The sequence below is a fragment of the Ambystoma mexicanum genome, chromosome 10 (assembly GCF_040938575.1).
Source record: "Ambystoma mexicanum isolate Mex_15411 chromosome 10, UKY_AmexF1_1, whole genome shotgun sequence".
In the NCBI taxonomy this organism is placed as follows: domain Eukaryota; kingdom Metazoa; phylum Chordata; class Amphibia; order Caudata; family Ambystomatidae; genus Ambystoma; species Ambystoma mexicanum.
The window spans coordinates 923822181-923840968 of NC_090932.1; the positions used below are offsets into that span (position 1 = coordinate 923822181).

Here is an 18788-nt window from a genome sequence, read left to right on the forward strand (position 1 = left end):
TTAACGGCTGGTTAAGGGACCTTGTAATTAGGCAGTAAGGGTTTAACGGCGCTGACACCTTTTACGGCGCCGATAACCCCTTACCGCCTGGGTCGTAATGAGGCCCAATGTGATTTTTGGGAAGGGGTTCGGGACAAATTGATTGAGTTTGCAGGAGGTCAGCTAGTGGTTGGGGGAGACTTCAACATGGTGCCAGACCCACTGAGGGACTGTAGGAACATGGGTGGAGAGCCCTGCGAGGGCCAAAGCGGGAGACTCGGACCACTTCCAACGTGCAAATGAGATTCTGGAATTGTGCGACTCCCTTTGGCCCCCCCAGGAAGGTGACAGGCCATACACCTTTTATTCGGCAGTGCGTGATTGGTATTCGTGAATTGACCTAATTCTGGTAGACTCGAACTTGAAGGAGCAGGTTTTGGAGTCTCAGGTGTCCCTGATCCTATGGTCCAGTCATGATATGGTGAGAGTTAGGGTGAGTATGAGGCGGCTGTGGGCCACAGGGGTTGGAGGTGCAATGATTTCCTGTTGAAGGATAAGGAAGTGCAACAGGAACTGCTTCTGGGAATCAAGGAGTATTTCCTCTTCAATGACACAGGAGAGGTGGGGATCCAATCCGTATGGGAGGGCTTTAAGGCGACTATCAGGGGGATGTTAATTAGAATAGGCTCCAAGAAGAAAAGAGAGAGGGGGGAGAAGGAATGCCAGCTCTGAGCGTAAATTGCGCAGATACAGCTGGCAGGAACCCAGTGAAAGTACATATCCCAGCTGAAAGCAAAGGAGCTCATGCGGTATAAAACACAATTGAATGCCCTATTGACTCAGCACATGGAGAAAAAACTCTTGTTCCTAAAACAAAAGTATCATGAGAAAGGGGACAGGGCTGATACAATCCTTGTATGGAGGTTGAGGGAGGAGAGGAGGCGATGAACCATTGGAGCTATAAGAACTGAAGAGAGGGGAGTTCATGAATCCAGAGACATAGAAAAGGAATTTGCACAGTTCTATAGTGATTTCTGCACCTCAGAGTTGAGGGGCGAGGAGGCGGAAATAGATGAATTGTTGAGGGGATTGCTCGTCCCAGGGCTCCCCCTGGATATAGTAGACAACCTGGAGCTTCCCATAACGGTAGACAAGGTCCTGCAGGCCATCAAGGGTATGAAGGCAGGGTCGGTCCCAGGGGAGTATGGTTTCACATTGAGGTTCTACAAACTATTCAGGTCACTGATAGCCTCATGTTTAGTAAAGGTGTTCATTGCTTGCCTGCTGGGGGAAACTCTACCCACAACGATGCTATTGGCTATGATCGTGGCGATCCCGAAGGAGGGGAAGGAACCCACCCAGTGCTCCTCTTATAGACCCATCTCTCTCTTGAACAGGGATGTAAAGATTCTAGCAAAAGTGTTGGGAAAATGACTAGAGGCAGGAATGCCGAAATTGGTACATGGAGATCAAGTAGGTTTTATAAGAAGGAGGCAAGGGCCGGATAATATTCGAAAGACTATAAACCAGATCCACTGTGCTCAAGAGGGGTAGGAGGACACGTGCCTGGTGTCTCTGGATACGGAGAAGGCCTTCAACAGGGTCAAATGACCCTTTATGATGAAGGTTTTAAGGAGGATGGGTCTGGGGACACACATCCTGCGATGGGTAGCAGAACTCTATAATACACCCAGAGCCAGAGTGAGTGTTAATGGGGGTCTCTCAGAGATGTTCACGCTAACAAGAGGTACAAGGCAAGGATGCCCCCTATCCCCAATACTCTATGCCCTAGCGATGGAGCCACTGACAATCGCGATCCGGGCCAACAGGCAAATCAGGGGTATCCGGGGCAGGGAGATACAAACTCTCGCTCTTTGCAGATGACATTCTGGCTTACCTCACCAGTATACAACTCTCCCTCCCAGCGCTAATGGCACAGATAGCGGAATATGGCCGTCTGATTAATGTAGAAAAACTGTGCATAGTGCTGATATAAGAGCACCGCTCCCTCTTCGAGAGGAAACAGTGTTACCAAGGCATGAGGATTGATGAGAAGGGTTTACAGTACTTGGGTATCCAGGTAACTAGAAACTAAGCACAATTGACGCCGGACTTGAATAGGTTGGACCCCCTCATTCTAACGTGGCATGGTAGAATGACCTCCATAAAGATGAATGTGCCCCCCTGACTGCTATATCTGTTCATGGCGATCCTGAGTTGACTCCCGGAGAAGTTTTTCCTAGAAGTAATGGGGGAACTCTGCAAATGTATATGGACAAATAAGACACCCAGAGTGAAAATGGTGAACCTGACCCTCCCAAGCGATAAGGGGGGGATTAGGTTCCCGGATATTCGCCTATACTATAAGGCAGCCCAACTCAGGGTATTGCTAGAGCACACGAGGGACGAATTGGGGACCTACTGGACCTATTTGGAGGATCTGGCAACTCACCCGCTGAAGGTGAGGGACTACGTCTGATCCACAGTCCGGTCCATCCAGAAAAAAAAGCTGAGGTCCCACTCCACCCTTGGGGTTCTTTGTTCAATTTGGCGTGACTCTGCGGCTAACCACAGGTACTCGACATGGCCCTCCCCAATGGCATCGGCATGGGGCCCCCCATTTCTCCTTGGGCGCCAGGGGCTGGCCCACTCGCAGACATGGTCAGATAGGGGTCTTGAAAGGGTGGGCCAATTATTTAGGGAGGGCGTTTTTTTTTTATCTGGAGGCATTACGGGAGGTACTATGGAGTGATTTGATCAGTGTTTTAATACCTCTGCTCAAGGGCATCTTAACAGATACTAAATGGGATGGCCTCCTTACGAGAGGGTTAACAGCAGTGGAAAAAGTGATTCATGCATCCACCACGAAAAAGGGGATCTTGCCCAGATTGTACAGAGCTATGAATGAGGCTAGCCTGGAGGGGAGACACACATTCCAGAGGTACTGGGTAGATTTTCTTTTTTCTTTTTATTTATTTTCGCATCATTCTTGTACGTTATTTCACAATTTCCTTTTAGCACTACTTCTTAAAACTGTGTTTTCAATACCGGACATACATAAATACACTTTACATTAATTATAAAGACATATTTTCAGTACAATACAACATACAAGAAAATAGTCAATACAATTTCATCACCTAAATAAAATAATTGTAAGACAATTATAAATCAAGTAAAAACACCTAGTCAACCTAAACACTTTACAATCAGCAAACGTTTCCCCATACCTTAAAGTGCTTCGGCTAAACCTTTTATAGAAGAGCTACATTTCCTTCCATGACACAGGTTTCAATAAACAAAACAGGAACTAAGGGACCGGGAGCGAGAGATTCTTCAAATAAATACTTAAACACTGGGTAGATTTGGTGGGGGAGGAGATCACAGTGGAGGAATCGACGCAAGTCCACAGAGTGGCCTTCTAGGGCGGTCTGTTCACCTCCACGGTAGGGCATAACTTTAAAATGTTGATGGGCTGGCATAGGGACCCCCTGAGGCTGTACAGGATGTTTGCAGGAGCCTCTCCCATGTGCCCCAGGGGCTGCAGGCAGCGGGGGCCAGTAGCCCATATGTGGAGGCGATGTCCCAAAGTCCAAGTGTTCTGGAAGGAGGTGTTGAGTTGGATGGAAGAATTGACAGGGGTAGGATTGGCCCTACAACCGCTACAGATGCTCTTGGGGGTCCCCCAGAAAGATAGAGGAGAATACATGCTCCATAGAATGTGAGAAGCAATTCTGCAAGCGGGGAGACTAGCTATCGCCTAGTGTTGGAAGAGTGAAAGGCTCCTGTCAAAAGAAATCTGGGAGGAAAAAGTACACAGCATGATGGTAATGGAGAAGCTGACAGCTGTAGTGAATGATGAGATGAATTAATTTCAGGCGGAATGGAGTGCCCTGCTGGAAGAGTGGCACCTGGGGGCTCGAAAAAGTACATGAAGGGCCACAGAGGGGGAGAGGGGACGAGAGGCCCTGGAGGGAGACGACGACTGACAAACACAGATACAAAGAGAACAGTTCCTCCGAGACTGAGGTGTAAGGGCAAGCAGTACCAATGGGCAAGTTGGTATGAGAGGGTTTAAGGGGGGAGAGGAGGGTGTATGGGGTTTTCTCTTTGTAGGGGGGAGAATCGTGAGGTTTCGATAGGCGGTGGGGGGTGCGGGAGTGGGCAAGGAAGGGGGATGGAACAAGATAGTTGATGGTAATGGGGTGTTGCATTTTACTTACACTTTTCTTTGTAATGTCCTGTTTTTCTGAGAAATGCAAATAAAAATAGGTTTTAAAAAAAGAAGGGATGATTATAGAGTTCTTTGACATCAACGCAACAGGGGAGATGGCAGAAAACACACTATGGGATGCATTTAAGGCGACCTTTGTGGGGAACTGATAGCAGAGTGGGCTCTTAGACAAAAACAAAGGGGTGCACTACAATCTGAACTCTAAGATGAGCTGAAGCAGACTATGAAACAAATGGAAACAGACACAGGAATCGCTAATAGAAAGGCATATAGGAACATAACAGCCAGACTGAATGTTCTGCAAACGAAAGAAATGAGAAAAGCCTCCCGTATGTAAAACAGAAATATTATGAGAAAGACAACAAAGCAGATCGCCTACTGGCTAGACAGCTTAGACAAAAAAGGGCATCCCAAATAATCCAGGGAATTAAAGACCACTTGGGGCAGTTAGTCACGACGAACCCCCAGATCCTCCCACAATTCCAGACTTTTTATTCCACCCTCTATCGGTCGGACATACCGGACTCTACATTGTAAAGTGAATAACTGCAATTGGTCTGGCCGGTCCGGTAATTACAGCACAGGAACGAGAGATGCTAGAGCAAAAGATCACAATACCAAAGGTATTGCAGGTCATTCGGAACCTCCCCCTGAACAAATGACCAGGCCTGACGGCTACCCAGCTGTATTCTTTAAAACATTCTGTTCTATAGTGGCCCCTACAGTAACCAGACTTTTTTTGTCAAGATCTTTTTATTGAAACATCAATGCACATTAAAATCTTAACGATATATAACCGTGGCAACATTATTTGGAAGTAGTTCAACAGTTTCGTCGAAATTCGCCAACTTAATAAACCTCAGCAATTGTCGCTGTGACCAATTAATTTACAACGATGTATTGACATTTCCTTTTAACAACTATAATTCCATTAGTGATATCGCAATTACTCTTGGGGATGTAAAATTGCAATTGTATGTTCTGAAACTTCATCATTAAAGGGAGAAGAAGGAGAGAAGAAAGAGATGAACGAGACAGAAAAAAAAAAGAAAAAAAAGGAAAACTTTCACCGGCACCCCCCTATGATCCGGGCAATACCCTTGGTGTCCAGTATCCTTCTCCCATTCTGGGACCAGTTCGATGGGGTCCTTTCTTCCCTCTGAGTGCTTCAGGGCTGAAGAAGACATTTGACCAGTCTAGGTTGGAAGAACATGTGTTCCTTTTCTTCCACATAATCTAGAAATGGGCCCCAAACTTGTCGGAATTTGTCTGTTCGGTTCATTATTGCGGCTGTTAGCTTTTCCATTCCCAGGAGTTCCCAGATCTTGACCCACCAGTGTGCGATGTGGGGGCCCTCAGGTTCTTTCCAGAATTGAGCACGCGTAAGGGGGGCCGCCATCAGTAGTTGAGTGATTAGCTGCGCTCTGGGACCAGATTGAGGATACGATCCATCCTCAGGGGAATCGCCCAACACCATCACTAATGGGTCCATGGGGAGGAGGGATCCACAGATGTCCTTAATTTTGGAGCGAATCTCCAGCCAGAAGGACTGAATGACCGGGCAGTGCCACCACATGTGTCCCAAATCTCCTTTAGCCCCACACCCATGCCAGCAAGTATCAGGGTACTCTACATTCATATCGTGCAATCTCTGCGGCGTGAAATACCATCGGAAACATATTTTAATTGTGTATTCCCTAACCGTAGTGCTTCTAGAAGACTTGTGTACCCTGTCCCAGATTCTTCGCCATGATTCAGGGGCAATCTCCCTTCCCAGCTCCCTCTCCCAAGCTTCCATGTAAGGTCATTTTTCCTCCTCTGGGGCTATTTCTAGGAGTCGGTAGCATGTGGCTACTTTGTGGGGCCGTTGTCCTTCCGCAACAGTTAGTTCTATGCCTATGGGAGGCCTGATAGCAGCTTTTTTAACGGACGGGTTTGTGACCCAGTGCCTAAGTTGTATGTATTTAAACCTTTCGGTTTCGGATAGATTACATTTCTCCTTACATTGAATAAAGGTCAAGGGGATACAGTCTGCGTATAGCTCCTGCAGCCTCAAGGTCTTTGTTCCTGACCAGTTATGGAATGATCTAGGATGAAGTCCTGGAGTGAAGGCAGGGTTCTGTGTGATCGGGGTCAAAGGGCCCAGGCCCGGGGCCAACCCCCTCAGGATGATCTGCCTATCCTAGCACCTAAGCGTGGAGCTCGTGGTTGGGAGAAGTGGGGGTTGAGAGGCCCGTGCTTCGCACGGCAAGAAGGGGAGATGGGAGAGGGGGGCCTCAGCGAATAACTGTTCAATGTCCTGCCATTTGGGGGGGTCCTCCTGAATAGCCCAACCCAGGGTAGGGGCGATTTGAGATACTCGATAGTATTTCAAAATAGAGGGTAGCCCTAAGCCTCCAAGCTGTCTACCTCTGATAACGATCTTGCGCTGAATTTTGGGAGTTTTGCGCTGCCAGATAAATCAGCAAATCTCTTTCTGCAAGTCTTGTAGATCTGGTTCTGGGATATGGACTGGGAGCGCCCGGAAGACATAAAGGAGTCGGGGTAGTAGGGTCATTTTAATGGCTGTCATTCGCCCCAGCCATGATATCTCCTGGGGAGCCCATTTTAGTAGAGACTCCTTAGCTTCCTTTAGTAGCAGGGGAATGTTGGCCCTCACTAGCCCAGAGTAGTTAGGAGTTAAGCACACCGCCAGATATGTAATTTTGGAGGTTACCCACCTAAGGGAATATGTGTCCTGTAAGGCATTTAGTACATCGGAGGTTTCAGATAAATTCAACCCCTTTGATTTGGCCGCATTTATTGAGAAGCCCGAGATCTGCGCAAATCCATCAAGCAGGGTCATGAGCGGAGGGACTGAGGTCTGAGCTTCTCTCAAAAAGCATAGCACGTCGTCTGCATATAACGCGACTTTGTGATTTTGATCTTTTACTTTGAACCCTTGGATTTCGGGATGAAGACGGATATGTTGGGCTAACGGTTCCATTGCAAAAGCAAAATCCAGGGATGATAGGGGACACCCTTGCCTGGTCCCTCTGCCAAGAGGAATCTGTGGAGTCCAATGAGCATTGACTCGAATTTGGGTGGAGGGGATCTGAAAGTTGGCCAGGATCAGCTTGGAGAAGTGCGAGCCAAAACCAAAGCCCTTCAGAACTGAGTGTAAATAGTCCCATGACATGCTGTCAAAGGGCCGATGGGCGTCTAGTGATAACAGAGAGAGCAGGCCTGATATGGAGGGAGCCAGGGCTATTAGATCTATTGCTCTACAAATATTGTCATGGGTCGAACGGCCCTGGATAAAGCCCGTCTGATCTCGATCTATTAACGAAGGTAATACCTTCCCCAGGCGACGCGCTATGACTTTGCTGAATAGTTTGACGTCAGTATTGAGCAAGGCTATGAGCCGTTAGGAAGCACAATCTGTCGGATCTTTCCCAGGTTTTAGAATTAGGGTGGTGTATGATTCAGCCATAGATCGTGTAACCGATCCCGATTCCCAAAGGGTATTGAATAGCTTAGTAAGATGCGGTGTGAGTTCTTTTGCAAAGGTTTTATAGAATTTGTTTGTGAAACCGTCTGGGCCCGGAGCCTTCCCAATGGGGAGAGGTTTGATGACAAATTCCACTTCCTCCCCCGATATTGGAGCTTCTAGCGTTTCTCTTAGGGATTGGGGTAGCTGTGGGAGTTCCACTTTGTCTATAAACTCTCTAGTGAGCTGTGGGTTCCCAACATGCGAAGTCGCATGTTCCTCGAAGAATTCTTCTATGATATGGCATTTGCCCTCCTCCGAGCATGTGCCTTTGCCTGATTTGTCTCTCAGGAAGTCTATTCTGTTTTGCTTAGTCTGCTTTCCTAATTTGGCCGCTAATAATCTGTTCGCTTTATTCCCTTTCGTGTAAAAAATTTTTTTGGTGCGCATCATGCCATAGGCCGCCCTCCCCATATGATGCGCTTCCAATGCTTTTTTAGCCATCCGCTGAGAGGGTTTCTGATTATGTGCCCACTCAAGTCTGAGAACTTCACCCTCTAATTGCTCCTGCAGTAGTTTCCTAGCTCTGCTGCGCTGTGCTGCCTGTTCTATAAGATGGCCCCCGAGTACCGCTTTACCTGCGTCCCAGATAGTCCCCCAGCCCATCTCTCCTGTGTCATTTTCCCTGTAGTATAGCTCCATAGTTTCTCTAATATGAGCATGAATCATTGGATCATCTAGTAGAAAGTCATTTAGCCTTCAGAGGGGTTTCAAGGGGGAGGTGGTTCGGGCTGGAGAAATGGACAACAGGACCGCGGAGTGATCCGCCAGTGCCTCAGGGAGTATTTCAACCTCTAATACATTTGGAATCGCTATAAAGAACATATCTAGTCTTGAAAATCCCCCATGTACAGCTGAACAATATGTGCAATTCTTTTCGTCCTGGTGACAATATCTCCAAACCTCGATCAAAGAATGATCTTTCAGCAAGGAGGTGAGGGCCTTGAAGTTGTTACCATCTTTTACTGTTGGTGGTAGTGTTTTGTCAACGAAGGGGTTGATTACAGCATTAAAATCTCCTCCCAGAATCACCTCCCCCTCAGCGTGGTCAAATAGAGCTTTAGATAACTTCGTGAAAAACTGACTTTGATTGGTGTTTGGGCCATAAATAGAGACCAGGGTGACTTTGCGGGCGTCTAGGATGGCGTTAACCAGCAAAAACCTCCCCTCCTCATCCCGAAACTCTCCGTGGGACTTAAAAGAGATCCCCTTGCGCCCCAGAATGGCCACCCCCCACTTCTTCAGACCGCTCGATGCATAGAATCTAATAGGATAAAGTCTGTCATTCAGGCGGAATTCATCCGCCGGACGTAGGTGAGTCTCTTGGAGAAACAGAAAGGATGCATCTAAGGACTCCAGTCTGTGGAGGAGTGCTTTACGTTTCAAGGGGGAGTTCAGACCCTGTACATTAAGTGAGATGAATTTATAACTAGGGGTTGCCATGGTACGGTCGCTCAGGTTTCTGCACCAATTTGGATCTCCCGGCCAGCGCCGGTCTGATACATTTTCTTAAGAAGGATATACGGTGCAATCGGAATGAGGGATGTGGTGAAACAAACCAAAATCTCTCTCTGCCAACATCAGAGATGTACAACATATAAAAAAACTCAAAAAGGAACTTATAGTAAAGGCACAAAATATCCATTAAGCTGACTATTTCCATCAGAAATTGCAGTGTTTGTAGTCCCCAGGGTAATTTAACCAAGTAAAAACTCTACCGGCCGCCATCCAATCTGGCGCCCAAGTCAGCTACTAACAGAGAATTTCCAATACCCAGAACGCACGTAAACCAAGATTCGGAGGTAACAGGTAAGTACAGTAGTAAACTGGAGTTTAACCTAGAGGGATTGATCCCAGTCTGCAGTCTGGTTTTAGGCCTCAGGTGAATCCTTCAAGTAAATCGTTCCTGTACAGAGAGGAAAACATCCATTGCGAGTTATGCTCCCCATTCCCTCGACAAGTCTTCCTCATCGGGTTATGGCGGTGATCAGGCGGTGTCCTCGTGGGGGACCGTCCCTCGAATAAAGGTGTAAATTGGACCTCTTGCCTTCAACCTGTACAGATCTCTGCCCAGCTTTTCCCTTCCGAGGATGTTGGTGACGAAGCCTCATCAGGGGTTTTAGTTGTTTTCTGCAACTCAGATTCGCCGCTTGGGACCATAGCAGGCTGCGGCCTGCGGCGGGATCTCCCCCTTCTAGGCTTCGGCGCCGGGCGAGAGTTGGACCTGTCGTCGTCCGGGGAGCATGGTTTGTGGTCCACGCCGTCGGGTGTCTCCTCCATCAAGCTTTTCGCTTCTTCCTCCGAGGATATTATGTGGTGTTGATTGTGGAGATCAAACAGCAGCTTACATGGGAACCTCCAACGATAACGGATCTTCTGATCCCTCAGCCAGGCTGTCACTCTGTGCAGGTGCTGTCTACGTGCCAAGGTGTATGGGGCCAGGTCCTGAAATAAGAGTATCTCAGTGCCCTGAAATCGAATTGAGTCTGATCCCTGGCTGCCGCCATGATATCCTCCTTCTGGTGGTAGAAATGCACCCGGGTAAGCACATCTGGAGGTAAGTTTTTCTTCATCTGAGCTGAAGAGTACACATGGTGGGTTCTGTCCAATTTTCACTCTTCGTTTGGTGGCAACTCCAAAAGGGCCCTAAAGAACGTCTCAACATATTCCGCCAGGTCCCGGTCAGGGATCTTCCGGGGGACCCCACGGAGGCATACTTTGTTTCATCTCGACCTATATTCCAGGTCAGCTTGTTTTGCCCAAATGTCTTCTAAATGTTCCTCCAGGACCTTTACTCTTCCCGCCAGGGCTTCGTTGTCATGGGATTGCACACAAGTAACATTCTCTAGGTCATTGACTCTGGATTCCAGCCCCCCGAGGTGGGATATGAGTTCTGCAAGCGACTGGGCCAGAGAGTCCTTGGAGGTCTTGATCTGCTTCTTAATTTCCTGGGTGATGTCTTGCTTAAAGGACTTAAACATACTTTCCAAATCCTCCCTGGACACGGCCATGTTGGTATTCAGTTCCGGGGTTAAAGCCGGGACAGTGGGTGGGTCTCTAGGTTGTGGCATTAGATAGGCTTGTATGCTGTGTATTTTCTTTCTAGTCCCCGTTTTGGGCATCCCCCGGCGGTGCTGTAGATGTTGCTTGCTTGGCTTCACATAGAAACCAAGGTGCCTGAGGAGAGGAGGACGCAGGATCACACAGCCCGTGCTTTGTTGTTCTTGTGAGCTTTGACCTAATGTGTGCTAGCGCAGTTATATATCGGGGGAACCATTCCAAGCCGCTAGGTCCCTCCCAAGAACTCTCCTTCTAATAGTGGCGCTTTCCTGGTCACCAGGCCCAGTCCCCCGAGCGCTTCCCAGGGCACCCACACGACCCCTGGTGTGTTTATTCGTGGCCCTTCTAATCTCTGTACCTGTTCAGGTTACTTTCTGTATCTGTTGTCGGGCAGCCCCAGAGGGCGAGTGGGTTCACCCAAATCCACTGCGGGTTTTAGGAGGCAGGTTGAGCTCCCGGTACTCTGTGGTCTTGATCACAGGGGGGGTGTCGCAAATTTGTCGGGGCCGATGAGACAAGCTGGGCCCTTCACTGCGGAGTACTCTAAATAGTTCTTCCAGATGCAGGCACGGCGGCTGCAGCACTGGCATCAGAGTCGGAAGGCCAGTGAGATCCCCCAAAGGAGTGTCCCCTCTTTGGCCCGCGTGAGCGGGGATGAGCAGTGGCCTTCGACGGCCTGTGTGAGCGGGATAAACAGAGGCCCCTTGGAGATCCGTCCGCCCTGTGCCGCGCAGCCCCGAGCAGTGCTCCCAGGGGGGGGGGCAGGACGAACGCTGCGTTATTGGTGAGGCCGGAGGCCATGGGGACTCACTTGCGGGGCCGTTATTCCTCTTCGTCTGCCCACCAGGGGGGGCCCGCAGCAGCTCGGACAAACTCTCCCATCAGGACCACGAGCGAAATTCCCAGGGGGACGACAGGTCTCACACTGCGATGCTGCAGGGGCCGGAGACCCGGCGAAGAAGCCCCGTCCTCTCCGACATTCCAGCGGAGGCAGTCGGAGGATCAATTGCTGTTCCACTTTGCGGGGGAGACTTCCCCCAAGTGCTGCCGCCCTCCACCCGAGCCGCCCCGAGCAGGGCTCGCAAGGGCAGTCAGGGCCGTTGCCACAGAGTTGGTTGGACCAAGGAGGCAGTGAGCTCTCCAGACGCACTCCCCCTGCCGGGACTTCGTTACAGCCGATGCATTTCGGATTCCCACTCCTCAGGCATAACGCTCCTGCAGGGCTCTTCGGTGTCCGTGTATTCGCTCCTCCGTCGGTGCTTAGTGTCTATCGCTGCAGTATGGGCCATCCACCAGGGCCCCGACTCCGGCACGACTCGAGTGAAGGGTCCCCCCACATGGGTTGCTCGAGATGGCACGCCCCGCCATTTTGGCTTTCCCGGTGCCAGGATCCACGGCTCCAAAAGTGCTCTAATCACGAGTCTTCAGCCTCCCAAACTTGCAAGTGGCCTCAACAACACATCTTTTCAGTTCCGTTTGTAACGCTCACCTGATTCCCGCAGAGGCGCCGGTCTCGACTGGGCGAATACCATATCTTCAAAGGTGATGTGCAACACACGGTTGGCTCTTTGGGCTGGACCTCTGTGCACTGTATGTCTGACTCGAAGCGTAAGATGTCTGCAGATAGAAAATATGGGATTAATGAACTGGGTTATTGGGTGTCTCTCTCTTCTTCCCTTTCTCTTCTCCTGTAGAACCCCAAAGGTTAACGCTCTCACCTTAGGTAAGTGAACGCCGTGCTCTCCATCTGCCTCGGGGCAGGGAGCCGTAACCAGTTTCTTCACTGGATAAGGGTGCAGGCCTCTTGACTTCAGAGGACTGCTGTCCGTCGTTTGCTGCACGAACGGTAAGTTCCGAGTATTTCAAATGTCTTTAAAAGTCTTTTGTAATGATGTCTCTTGTTTTGCAGGGTTCCGGCGATGGCGGATGACGGGCCGAAGTGAGTTGAGGATGGAACCCGTGTGAGGAATAGAAGCGCCTGGAAGCACGTAAGTAAGCGCTTGTTGCCTGCTTCACGATGCGCACTAACTGTCCTTTTATATTGCAGGTACACGTTCGGAGCTGCTGAAGGGTGCCAGAATACCCACTGGGTTCGGCGTGGGAAGGAGTAATGGCACGTGAGTATTAAAGTTACCCAATGTCTTTAAACGCACCTTCTTTTGTCTTTCAGATGCGGGATGCAGCGCCGAAGGCCTCCAGAGCGTGCGAAGAGTTGGTAAGCTTTTGTCTTTCAGATGCCGGAATGCAGTGCGAAGACCTCCGGAGCACGTGAAGAGTAGATAAGCCTTTGTCTTTCAGATGCCGGAATGCAGCGCGAGGCGTTGGTGACAGCCGATGGACCAGGTAAGAGATGCGCTGTCACTGAAGACCGTAGTGCTAACCTGTTCTTTCTTGTCTTTATAGGTGTTGCTGAAGACTGGATTCAGGATGGTAAGCCTTTTTCCCTTAGGGCCAGGATCAGATGCAGAAGACATGATGAGCGTTCTGCTGCAGAGGATGCAGAATAACGCAAAGCAAGATTCATCCATCGGGTGTGGTTTAAATAGCCTCCTGTAGTGCTTAGGTGTCTCCTTCCACAGCCTCCCCTAGAAGAAAAAGAGTTCCTGCTTTCCAGAAGAGTTCCAGTGTTCTGAACCTAGGGAGTGGCTCCTGCCCCACCCAACAGGAAAAGTAGTCCCAAACAGAAGAGGATCAGAGGCTCAACTGGCAGGTAAGTAAGCAGCATGGTCTGCTGCAGGTAAGTCCACCCAAGCATTATGAGCCCGGCGCTTCCAGCGCTGGGACTGGGCATATTTATGAGCCTGGTGCCACTGGCGCCAGGACAGGGTCCAAAAGGTCCCAATTGGGACTGATTGGCACTCGGAACCTGGGTTAAGGGTCTGCTTCCAAGGGAGTTGGGTAAGTCCTGACCTTTTGGAAGCAGAGATCATGACACAGTTTTCGTGTGGGGCAGAAATTCTTCATATGAGCGGGCTAAAATTGGTGGACTTGGGCGCTTCTGACCGGACCTCACAGGAGACATGTCCGCATGGTGTGCCGCCTGGCCACGCCCCCCCAGTAACCAGACTTTTTAACTTGTTCAGGGATAGCGGCCATATATCTCCCACGATGGAAGAGGCACAAATTATCCTCTTCCTAAAACCCAATAAGGACCCGACTAGTTGTGGGTCATACCGCCCGATTGCTCTGATAAATCTTGATGCCAAAATATACACAAAAGTCCTAGCCAACAGGCGGGAGAACATTCTGCCGTCTCTAATTCACCCTGATCAGACAGGGATTATAAAACAGCGTCAAACCCACTACAACATTAGAAGAGCATGTCACCTTTTGGAAAAAATCTCCAAGAAAAAACTCTCGGTTCTGTTTCTTTCGCTAGACGTGGAAAAAGCGTTTGATAGAGTTCAATGGTCCTTTTTGGTACGTACTCTTGTGGCGATGGGTTTTGGTCCTAACTTTATAGACAAGATTCAAGTGAACTACAACGATTCAAAAGTCAGGTTGCTTATTAACGGCCAAATGTTCTCACCGATCAAACTGCACCGTGGCACCAAACAGGGTTGTTTTTGTCCCCTATCGTCTCCCTTGTATGCTTTACATTTAGAACCCCTGCTAACTAAAATCAGTTAAGCAGATTCGATTCAAGGGATTCTGTTTGGGGGAGACACACATAAAATCATGGCTTATGCAGACGATATGCTCCTCACGGTTATAGACCCGGAGAGATAATTGACCGCAGTTTTGAAGGAATTGGAGTCATTTGGCAAGGTAGCGGGCCTAAAATAAATGTTACTAAATCTGAAATATTAAATCTCTCTCTCTCACCCTGTCAGAAGTGGTCCAGGTGATGGTAAAAACGCAATTCGGCTGGGCCCAGGGGCAAATCAAACTGTTAGGAGTACATTTCACAAGTACGCTAAAGGGGCTATATAAGGCCAATTTCCCCCCCTACTGGAAGAGCTTAAGCAACAGCTGTAAAGATGGGGTCCGCTTTCAGTATCTTGGCTAGAGCGGATCCATTCCGTGAAAATGGTGGTGTTACCTAAGGTTCTTTACTTATTCCAAGCACTGCCAATACAAGTGCCTATGTCGTTTTTCCGCAAACTTCACAGGGCAATCTCTAACTTTATTTGGAATAATAAATCCCAGCGGATTGCACTAAGAACGTTAATGGCTCCCACACACAGAGGTAATTTAGGACTCCCAGATTTCATAAAATACTACCAAGCCGTCCATCTACATGCGTAACAAGACTGGTTAACAATAGATGCTGAGAAGAAGTGGGTTTCAATGAAAAAGGCGTTGTGCTTACTCCAGTTAAGGGACCCACTATGTCTTCCCAGGCAAGATCGCCCCCCAAATATGCACGCTAGTCGGATTGCGAGGTTTGTTGAAAACATATGGGATAGCGTTATCTGACAACACCAACCCACAATTTACCTGTCACCCTTTAAACCGCTGTTTAGTAATCCATAATTTACGCCGGGTATGGAAAAGTGCTGGTTCTCAAAATGGAAGCAAGCTGCGTGTACCAAAATATGGGCTAAGTGTCACCTTTCGACCAATGTAAAAGGAAGCTGGGGCTACTGGAGACGGACAGATTCCAATATTTTCAGGTCCGACATTGGATAATGGCCCCCCAAACAGAGCTACTGCCACTTGACCGCTCACACCATTTGAGAAGTTTCTGGTCTTGAAGCTGGGGGAAAAGCTCTAATTTCTAACTTAAACCGACTCTTCAATTATAATCAGCCGGAGCGTTCCATAGGATACATACAGAAATGGCAACAAATAACGTTGGTATCCATAACAGTGGAGGAATGGGAAACACTTTGGAGGGACATACCCAAACTCACCCGCTCACTACAGATGAGAGGAGCCTTGGAGAAAATGACGACACAATGGCATTACACCGCACAGAGGTTATATAAAATGAATGTTGCGGTTTCCGATAGGTGCTGCTGAAAGGGCAGTTGCAGGGGGGACTAGATACATGTATGGCAGGATTGCCCTAAACTGAACAACTTTTAGGGGGCAATTAATAACCATATGACTTGAATTATCGGAACCCGGGCCCAAAGCAACCTTAAAGATTGCTGATTGGGAATTGCAACAACGGAACATAAATGATGACCCAGGCATGTGTGAAAGGCATACTCAATTTTACAGGTGGCAGCCCTGCTTGTGATAGCCCAACATTGGAAAGCAAAGGAACCACCACATACCCATGACTGGTTTGTGAAAATCTGGAATTTTGTTGTGTTAGAATGGGCCACCTATGCCATCCAAGGTGCCCAGCCCAAATTAATGAAAGACTGGGAGGTGGTTCTACAATTCCTACAAGACAACTCTAATGTACCCTTATGCCCACAAATGTTAGGCATCAACTAGACTCTTGTTGACTGAAATCTCCTCAGGTACGGGGAATGGGGGAGAGGAAGGATAGTAGGGGGTTGTTGTTGAGGCGGAGGCGGATAGGGGTAGGGATGGGCTAGGTGGGAATTTGTTTTGGTTTTAAACATTTGAAATTGCAATAAAAAAATAAATGTGAGGCGGACAACTTTGTGGAGGTTTTTCAAAAGATGACATTTTATTAAACTCGATAGGGTTTGGTAAATGCCTCACCACTACCTAAAAAATTAAATAAAGGAAACACTCTAACAAAAGGTTTCTGTCCCTCACATTTATACATACATCAAACCACATTTATACATACATCAAACTCAACATGGAAATACATAGCAATTCAGAAATAACAAAATCAACAGTTGTCTGCAAAACCTGGTAACTATTTTTCCTTGTGATCTGGGTAAATTCTCCTTCCCCAGATTCAATCAGGATTTCAGTCAACAGTTCAATAAGGATAAGGAAATCCAATATTGTTGTAAAGTTCAAATATAGTTCCTCTTCGGCCAGTATGTCTCTCACTTGGATTTAACTAACAGTTCAAAATGTTCAGCAACTCTTTTGCCTCTCCACTGGTAGTAGAGAGTTCCACACAACAACTTCTTTTTCAACAAAATGGTGTGTGACAGCTCGGAGAGTGTACACGATCAACAAAGACCCAGGTAATGGGCAAAGGAGACTCCAGTGCCCGCGGAAAACAGGGGAGGGGAACTACCCAAAGTGCCCATAAAGGGAGAATGGTGGGGCCAGCCCGACAAGAACCCAGTACCCTCTGTACCTAGAGTAAAAGAGCAGCCCGACCCCTTAATGAGAGAGTGGTGGGGACAGCCTGTGGAGAAGCCAGTTACCGCTGTACTCAGTGAAACGGAAGAGCCACGGGATGACTGTATTGAACTTGAGCAGCCGCCTCGCTATCAGATAGCAGTTCCGCGGCTGTTCGGTCCAACATGCGGATAAGCAGACCCCGGCCCTAATGACATAGCGGCGGGCAGCCTGCGGCCAACAGGGGCCCACAGGGCAGACCCGGAACAACAAGAGGGAAGGAGGAGGGATGAACCTCTGTGCTGCTACGAAGCCACGATTCCGCGGCCAGACTACGGGTGTTTACAACCCGGCCGCGGGAAGGCGGAAAGTGAACCGCTACGCGGAGACACGGCTCACGTGTCAACAAACTGTAACAAGCAACGATATCATAACCTGCACAATTTCCCACACGAACCACAGAGACATAACCCGCCCCTCTTACCACAGTACGCTTACCTTGGCATTTGGGATGAATCCAGGGGAACAGAGGCAGGAGGACTGTTGGAAGAATACCTGACGCCATGTTTTCAGAGAAAAGGGGGTGGGCCTGGGACGGTTCTTATAGACTGGGGGAGGAAATAGAACCTGATTGCCAGTTGAAAGCTGCCTATATAAACAACCAGTAAGGTTGAGAAGGTGTGTTCACTCTTGCTCTCATTGCAGAACAGACCAGACGAGGAGACAGGAGCTACAGGGAGCACCTGGGCGTATGAAGACTAGGAGGAAAAGACTTGCCAGAGGTCCATACATCGTGCCCTACAAGGAAGCAGAAGAAAACATTACTCCACAAGGAGAAAGAAAGGGAAGACTTCTTGAAGAAAAGACTTTGTGTTGTTTACAATCCTATCAACCTTATTAAGTCTGAATAAAGACCAGATTTTTATTTCAATTTACAGCCACCTGACTGTCTCATTGTCACAGGGTGTATTTCCACAGTGCATTTATGTCACCAACATTACTTCTGTCAGGATGCTTCTGCAACAGTTCATAATGTACTCTCATCAGCAATGTTAATTTGTAAAAGTAATTCCACGACAGTTAATCATGTGCTTTGATGCTCTTGCCACTTCTTCAACACTTTTAACGATGCCACAGTACTTGAACAATGTTTGCCTTTTCCACTCACCTGCCAGGCCTATGCTACACATCCCTTGCCCTGGTGTACTCTCCTGCCAGGACATCATGAAACTATTAACACTACTGAAAGTACTTCTGTGACACAGTTCTGCTTCGTACAATTTATAAAGTCTTTGACTTTCTACAACCTCAGTTTTGTCTACTTCTTCTGGGAAAACATGAGACACATTGGCGCTGTTTACTCCAAATTTTTAATTGCCACAAGCAACACAGGTTATGCTTCTCTCCTCCTGAACACCTTCTGTCAGAAGGGAAGCCTTCCTGCCATTAGTTGCTCTCCCACTGTGGTTTTAACCAAATTCTGATAATGGGTTTCGAAGGGATTGTGTCCTCCGACGTATTCCTCATCTTAGATATCTCCTTCCAGCTCTGCTGGCCTCGGAAATTTTTTTCTCTAGAGGGCGCTGCGCGTCGACGTCCTCCGAGTCGATGTCCTTCGACAGCTGCCGTATCAACGTTGACGTCATCCTGCCTATAAAGGCCGCGCGCAGCATCCGTTGCTCAGTTCCGTTTTTCCGCGCTTACTCAGTGCCTCGGAATACCGTTGCTCAGTTCTTAGTCAGATTAATCCTATTTACCCCGAGTTATTTGATCCGTACTCGATGGCTTCCTCGTCGGAACCGACAACTCCTCGATCCG

The 18788-nt window shown here is 48.4% G+C and overlaps 1 long non-coding RNA gene across 1 annotated transcript in view; it reads left to right on the forward strand.

The window, feature by feature from the left end:
* The window catches only part of LOC138491869 (uncharacterized), a 133188-nt gene extending 115287 nt beyond the window's left edge, over nt 1-17901 (forward strand). The window contains exon 2 of the long non-coding RNA XR_011276099.1: nt 17676-17901. This is a non-coding gene — a long non-coding RNA (uncharacterized lncRNA). The remainder of the gene's footprint in view (nt 1-17675) is intronic.
* Nucleotides 17902-18788: the final 887 nt, after the last annotated feature.